Below are 6974 nucleotides of genomic sequence, written 5' to 3'. Positions count from 1 at the left end.
CCTAATATTTCAAAGATGTGTGTCCATCCACATGTGCGTCTCGGTTTAAAAACATGCAGGAATTTGAAAATAAAATGCAGGACTTGCTTGAATTTTAAAGAGTTATTAAGATAAAGTTTGGGAACTGGTTTACGTTAAAAAGTTAAGATCGTCAAGACTCGTGCTGACTGATAGATTTGAAGCGCACAGACGCAAGTGTGCTCACAGATATATACACAAATACACAGAATAGTTCAAAAACATCTGTTTTGACAAGAATTCAGGATTTAGTTGAAACGCACAGACGCAAGTGTGCTCACAGATATATACACAAATACACAGAATAGTTCAAAAACATCTGTTTTGACAAGAATTCAGGATTTAGTTACAGAAACATCTTCTGATGCACAACCTTGGACACATCATTAGTGTTGTTTCCTGGACTCACAGGGTGTTTCGGGTCTTGCAACAGACACCCTCCTCCAGGCGACCTTACCGAGGCTGATCCCCGGCCTGTGTTCAAGTGGCATGCTACCGCCCCCACCGTTCTCCCCTCTTCAACCAGAGCCATCTGGATGCTTTCTCTGCTGCCTCCATGTTCTTGCTTATGGCTCTTCTTCGGTTGGCGCCTGTTATGCCCAGTATACCATATGCCTTATTCAGTGTGTGGCTGGCAAATCCCCGACTGCCTACCTCCACTGGCACACACCTGGGCCTCCACCCATTCGCCCTACACTGCTCCACCAGCTCCTGATATTTTTCCCTCTTTCTCTCCTGAGCCTCCTCCATCCTCTCCTCCCAGGGCACTGTTAGCTCTAGCAAGATCAGTTGTCTGGTGGCCTCAGAGACTAAAATGATGTCAGGTCTCAGTGTGGACTGGGTGATGTGTGCTGGAATCCTCAGTTGCCTCTCTAGGTCAACTGTTATTGTCCAGTCTCTGGCCGTGGAGAGCAACCCCGCTGAGCAGCTCTTAGATGTTTTCTTTGGCCTTTGTCCTTCCTTGATGAAGTGGATAGCCTTGGCTGTGGCTTGGCGGTATCGGCTGTCTTTGATCCCCTTGCTGATTGCCTCAGCAATGGATTTAAGGACCTGATCGATTCTCCATCAAAACCGGCCCTCGCCTAGTGCCTTAGAGCAGCTGCTCAAGATGTGTTCTAGTGTCCCTGGCTTGGAACACAGCATGCACGCAGGTGTCTCTACTCTGCCCCATGTGTACAGGTTAGATGGGCTGGGAAGAACGTCGTAAACCCCTTGGATCAAGAACTTGATTCTCTGGGGATTCCACGTTCAGATGTCCTTCCAAGTGACATTCTGCTCCATCGCCTGCTCCCACTTCATCCAGGCACCTTGCTGCCGCATGGCCACTGCTTTGCTGGTTCTCTCCTCCTCCACTGAAGCACGCACCTTCTCCTGCACCAACCTCTGCCTCTCCCTTCCGCTGGCCAAGTCATACCGAGTTGTTGTTAGGCTTCCAAGTTCGGCTCTGCCTTGCGCTACTGTCCCAAGGATGGCCTTGTGCTTCAGCCGAGTTTCAGCTTGTTGGACTGCCTCTGCTGCCCTCCACTTCCTCCCTGTCCTGATGACAATCCCTGCCCCGGACACTTTCGGATCTCTGGATCCAGAGTACTGCAGATGTTCCCGTGCCCGTGTCACAATGAACTCCTCCCTGACAGAGCTTAAAGGAAGTCTGAGCTTGTTGGTGTTCCCATACAGAGCGATGTTGCTTAGGCTGCGTGGCAGTCCCAGCCATCTGTGTAGAAAGTTGCTCACCTTTCGCTCTAAACCTTCAACCACAGTCATGGGGACTTCATAGATGAGCAAGGCCAGAGGAGTCTTGGGAGGATTCCATGCTGGTAGACCCAAGCCTTGAATCTTCCAGGGAGCCCTGATTTGTCCACTGCTCTCAACCAGCCCTCCATGGCAGTGCTGGTTTCCCTGATGGAGTCTCTATCATTGGGGCTACAGTTAAAGGCCTTCCCGAGGCTCTTCACTGGTTTCTCAGTGACTGATGGGATTTGATGTTCTCCCAGCCTGAAGTGGAACTTATCAGTGACTCTCCCCTTCTTTAGCACCAAGGACCTGGATTTTTCCGGTTTGAAGCTCATGCGTGCCCATACCATGAGCCTCTCCAGCCCTCTGAGAATCCATCTTGCTCCTGGCATCGCTGTTGTTGTCACTGTGAGGTCATCCATGAAGGCTCTAATGGGAGGTTGCCTTACTCCGGACTTGCTGATGGGACCTCTGCACTCTGTCTCAGCTGCCTTGACCATCATGTTCATAGCCAGTGCGAAGAGAGTCACTGAGATGGTGCAACCAGGGATTATCCCTACCACAAGCTGGTACCAATCTGATGTTTACTGGCCAGAGGAGACCCTCAAGCTGAACATGCTGTAGTAGTCCAGGATGAGGCCTTTCACCTTCTGGGGTACGTGGTGTTTCTCCAATGAGACCTCCACCAGCTTGTGGGGTAAAGAGCCATATACATTGGTGAGATCTAGCCCCAGCACAGCCAGGTCCCCCTTGCCTTCTCTTGCCTCCTTGATGAGCTGGGTTACCACACCTGTGTGTTCCAGGCAACCTGGGACTCCCGGTATACCTCCCTTCTGCACAGACGTGTCGATGTATTCAATTGCTCAACAGGAAGTTGGAGAGTCTCTTGGCCACAATGCTGAAGAATATTTTGCTCTCCACGCTGAGCAACGAGATGACCCGAAACTGGTCGATGTTCTCAGACTTCTCCTCTTTTGGAATGTACACTCCCTCAGCATACCTCCATGGCTGGGCAATCCTCCCTCTTCTCCAGATCACCTTCAGGGCCTTCCAGAGTCTGTGTAGAAGCTTTGTGCAGTTCTTGTATACCTTGTAAGGCACTCCGCTTGGGCCTGGTGCTGAGCTTGACCTTGCTCTCCTCACCACTTCCTCCACTACACTCTGGCAGGGCTCCTTCAGGTTGAACTCTACTGTGGACTCTGGTGGTGTCAGCAGTGCATTGCATGGCCCTAGTGGTCGTTCTTTGTTCGGGTCAGAGTAGGTGGCCTTGAGGTGGTTGTTGATCGCGTCCTTGGAGCAGGTGAGTTGGCCAGTCCTCTTTTGGCCAAGGAGCTGCGTGGTCAACTTGAAAGGGTTGGCCAAAAATGCTGCCCTCTTCTTTGCTCTCTCTTTCCGCCTCCTCCTGTGGTACTCTGCTCTACAAAGTGTCAAAAGTTGTTTCCTCAGGATTCCTCTCAGATCTGCTAGGCCAGCTCTTTCTTCTTGCTGGCTTTGGGGGCTCTGTGGGCTGTCAGGAGGTGCTGTCACTTGAGGGCAGCTTTGGGTGACAGACGAGCGGCTGGCAGCAGGTGTTGGCGACACTTGGAGGCTCTGGGCACTGTGAGTTGCCTCCGGGTCTGGCTCCTCCTGCGTCTTACCAGAAGTTGTGACTTCTGTGCGATGTGTCGTCGTCGCTGCTGCTTTCAGACATCTCATCCTGCCTTGATGAATTCTTAAGCCCCCCTCATTCTTGCAGCTTTTGCTGCAGATGCACTGTACTGTCGTCATCGTTATTCCGTTGTCCTGTGTTGTCGTTCTTAGGTCCGTCCTATTGGGGTGCTTATCCTCCCCCCTCTCAGGCACCCCTGGGGGTATCTTTTCTTTGAAGGTTTTGTAGCTTGCTTTGGGTTCTTCCTCTCGGAAGAAGTGGTCTGGGCTGCCAACCCTCTCCACCCCAGGAAAACCTAATAAGCATTACAACAAACTTGCTGAGCTCATCATTAAAATCTATGTCCATACACAGGGGTGCCCATAACTTTTTTGTCCTGGTTCTCAAAGGAGCACCTGGAGTTGTTGCTTGGAGCTCACACTATTCATAGTGCCGACATCCTACATGCTGCCAACATCATTAATCTCCTGACTACTCTATTCGCCATATCACTTTGGTTTAAGACGATGATGTATATAAAATAAAATATACCTGGTTATTGTTTTAACACATGTAACCTTTATAAATGTCTGCTAACTCATATAAATGTATGAGTTTAAATTATGTATCATAATTCAAATATTGTTAGACAAGTAAATGGTCAGAAATAAAAAAAATCTGATTATGAGCAATAGCACAAATAAATACAACAAAACAAACATACAAATGAAATAAACAGTGATGTTCATGTTTTCAGGCTGGTCTGTAATTTTCAGGTAGAGTACAGAAACTAAATAAAGTAATCAGAAAATACTGCCTAGTTTTTACCGTTTAAATTGGATTCATTCTTACTAAGGTTACAAATGTTATTTAGTCAAGACAAGGAAATTATTATTTTTTTTGTTTGTGGTTTGATTTACATTAAAATCAGCATCAGGTTTATACTCTAAAAATGGGTGTACTGTCACTTTAAATGAATGGATCCAAATACATTGTTACACAAACACGCATTTTTCATCAACTGCCTGTATTTATTTAATGTGTAAACGACTTTTACTACTATAATCAAGGCATTTTGAGATGATTTAGTTTTAAAATGTCCGCTCAAGTGCAAGAAAACAAACTCAGTTGGCATTTGCGCGCTGCCTGTCAGTTACTAGCTGTATGAAACCTTGAGATGTGGATCGTGCTCGCGCTTGAGGTGCGCGCAAATAAAACTTATCAAACAACACGTGAGTAAAGAGATCACGTGAGATTTTCGCGTCTTTTTGTGCTTAAATATTTAAATTGGCCAATCGGGCCAGTGACTGTTGCACCTCTGCTAACACACATTAATGTTAACACGTTTGTAATAATCATCTTACCAATGATGCACAGAGCAATCCCTAAAATTCCAGCAGTACGCAAAAGCACCTTTAAGAGCAGTGACTGGTGCGCATTTTTTATTTTAATCACGTATGCGCACCTGCGCACCAGTTATGTGCACCCCTATCCATACAGCGTTTGTGCAAACATAACAGCTTTAAAAATAGCCTTATCTTTGTCTAAATAAATATATAATCAGAAATTTAAAATTTCAAAAGTTTAAAATTTCAAATAACAGTGTCACATACAGTACGTGTGGTAAGAAGAAGACAAGTAGTTTCCAAATAACATATAAACTTTACTTTCAAAAGCAGGATGAATTCACAACACAGCATGAACACACTTTGCTAACTAACACGACTGAGACCGGACCAGGAAGACTGAAACAAGCTCAACTTAAATAGGGCTCTAAACTAGATAATTAATGATAAACAGGTGTTGACAATTAGACAGATGAACAGAGGATGATGACTAACTAACAGAGGATAACTAATCTAGGAAGGTGAAACTCAAAACATGCAATCGACACAGATAGGAACGTGACAGTTCGCCCCCCTCCGGCAAAGCGCGACCTCGCGCTGTGGAAGACAGATGATGACAGAATGGATGCTGGACTGGGACACATGAGGAATGGGCAAAAAACTGAAACACAAATAAACAGGCAGATAAACATTAAAGTCCATGGTGGTAAGGGAGATGCATTGAGTCATGGAGGAATGGACGGAGGGAGGAGCCATGGAACAGGCAGTGAAGGACAACGGCAGGATGGCCTCCATGCTACGACCGACGGAAACCAGTTGGAGGAGAACAAGTGAGCAGATGGAGAGACGATGAGGACAAGCAACATCTCTGGCTTAGGAGACCCAGGCGAAGTCGAGGTGATGAGCGTTGAAGGTGGAGCCAGAGTGCCCAAGGACTGAGGGGGAGCTGGAGAGACCAAGGACAGAGGTGATCCCGGAGGGAAGGAGGAACCCGCTGTAACCAGAGGGGTGGAGAGGCAGAGCTTAGCGGCCGACTCGCAAGTCCGAGGTGGAAGTAGAGTGACGAGTGACCAAAGGGGAGCCGGTAGGACGAGGGAACCCGGCGATGCCACAAGGCTGCGGGTCTCGGGTGAGACCGAAAGAGGGAGGAGCTGAGGCTGAGTCGATAGGTCGACAGGACAGGATGGAGTGCAGGGAACAGAGGATGACGGTGTGAATGCAGGATCCTCGCATCCAGATGCTGCTGTAGGTTGCATGGCCGGCGATACAGCGTCACTGGGCGCCGGGCTGCAGACATCTAACAAAGACGTGAACTTAGACTTGACTAAACTATGTGATGGTAAGAAGACATATACAGATGGGTGGGAATGGGTGGGTAAGCAGGACCTCACTGCTCCAGTCGATAAGCCAGTCCTCGGTTTCAATATCCACCAAAACCCCTTCGGCCACTGAAGTCACGGGCTCACATCCCTGGTCAGATTGGTGAGTGGGATCTTCGTCCTGTACGATAGTAGCCTCAGTCCTCTTCTCATTGGGATCTGGCTTACTCATCGTGGCGGGTAGTCCTTCTCCGTCTGCGGGGGGCTCACATGATATCTTCATGGCCATGGGTGGTGGATCGGGTTCTGAGGTAGGCTGTCTCGCTGGTGCTGAGTTGGATTGGACGATTGGGTCATATTCTTCTACGGGGGAGACGATGAAAGATGATTGTGTAATACACAAAGCAATATTAATGTAACTTGACAATGACCATACGGGATTTGCTTGTGGTATTACAAACCGCAACTCTTCGTCCAGTCCAACCCAGAACCCCTCCATAAGGGTAAGATCACTGCAAGTGGTGTGGTGGCAGATGTCTAGAAACTCCTCCACATATTCTTCTAGACTCTTGCCGTTCTGGAAGAGAAAGACGATTCTTTCTGAGGAATGTCTTGCTTTACCTCCAGGGTGAATGTTGATGGCAGCAATATCCATTTTCATTCCAGTTTTTGGTCCGGTCTTCTGTCACATACAGTACGTGTGGTAAAAAGAAGACAAGTAGTTTCCAAATAACATATAAACTTTACTTTCAAAAGCAGGATGAATTCACAACACAGCATGAACACACTTTGCTAACTAACACGACTGAGACCGGACCAGGAAGACTGAAACAAGCTCAACTTAAATAGGGCTCTAAACTAGATAATTAATGATAAACAGGTGTTGACAATTAGACAGATGAACAGAGGATGATGACTAACTAACAGAGGATA

General features: G+C 47.5%; 1 pseudogene; it reads right to left on the bottom strand.

The window, feature by feature from the left end:
- Positions 1 to 471: 471 nt before the first annotated feature.
- LOC141361711 (uncharacterized) lies at positions 472 to 3516 on the bottom strand (annotated as a pseudogene).
- Positions 3517 to 6974: the final 3458 nt, after the last annotated feature.

Source organism: Misgurnus anguillicaudatus, chromosome 24, assembly GCF_027580225.2.
Source record: "Misgurnus anguillicaudatus chromosome 24, ASM2758022v2, whole genome shotgun sequence".
Lineage (NCBI taxonomy): Eukaryota > Metazoa > Chordata > Actinopteri > Cypriniformes > Cobitidae > Misgurnus > Misgurnus anguillicaudatus.
This window is presented reverse-complemented; position numbering and strand designations above follow the sequence as displayed.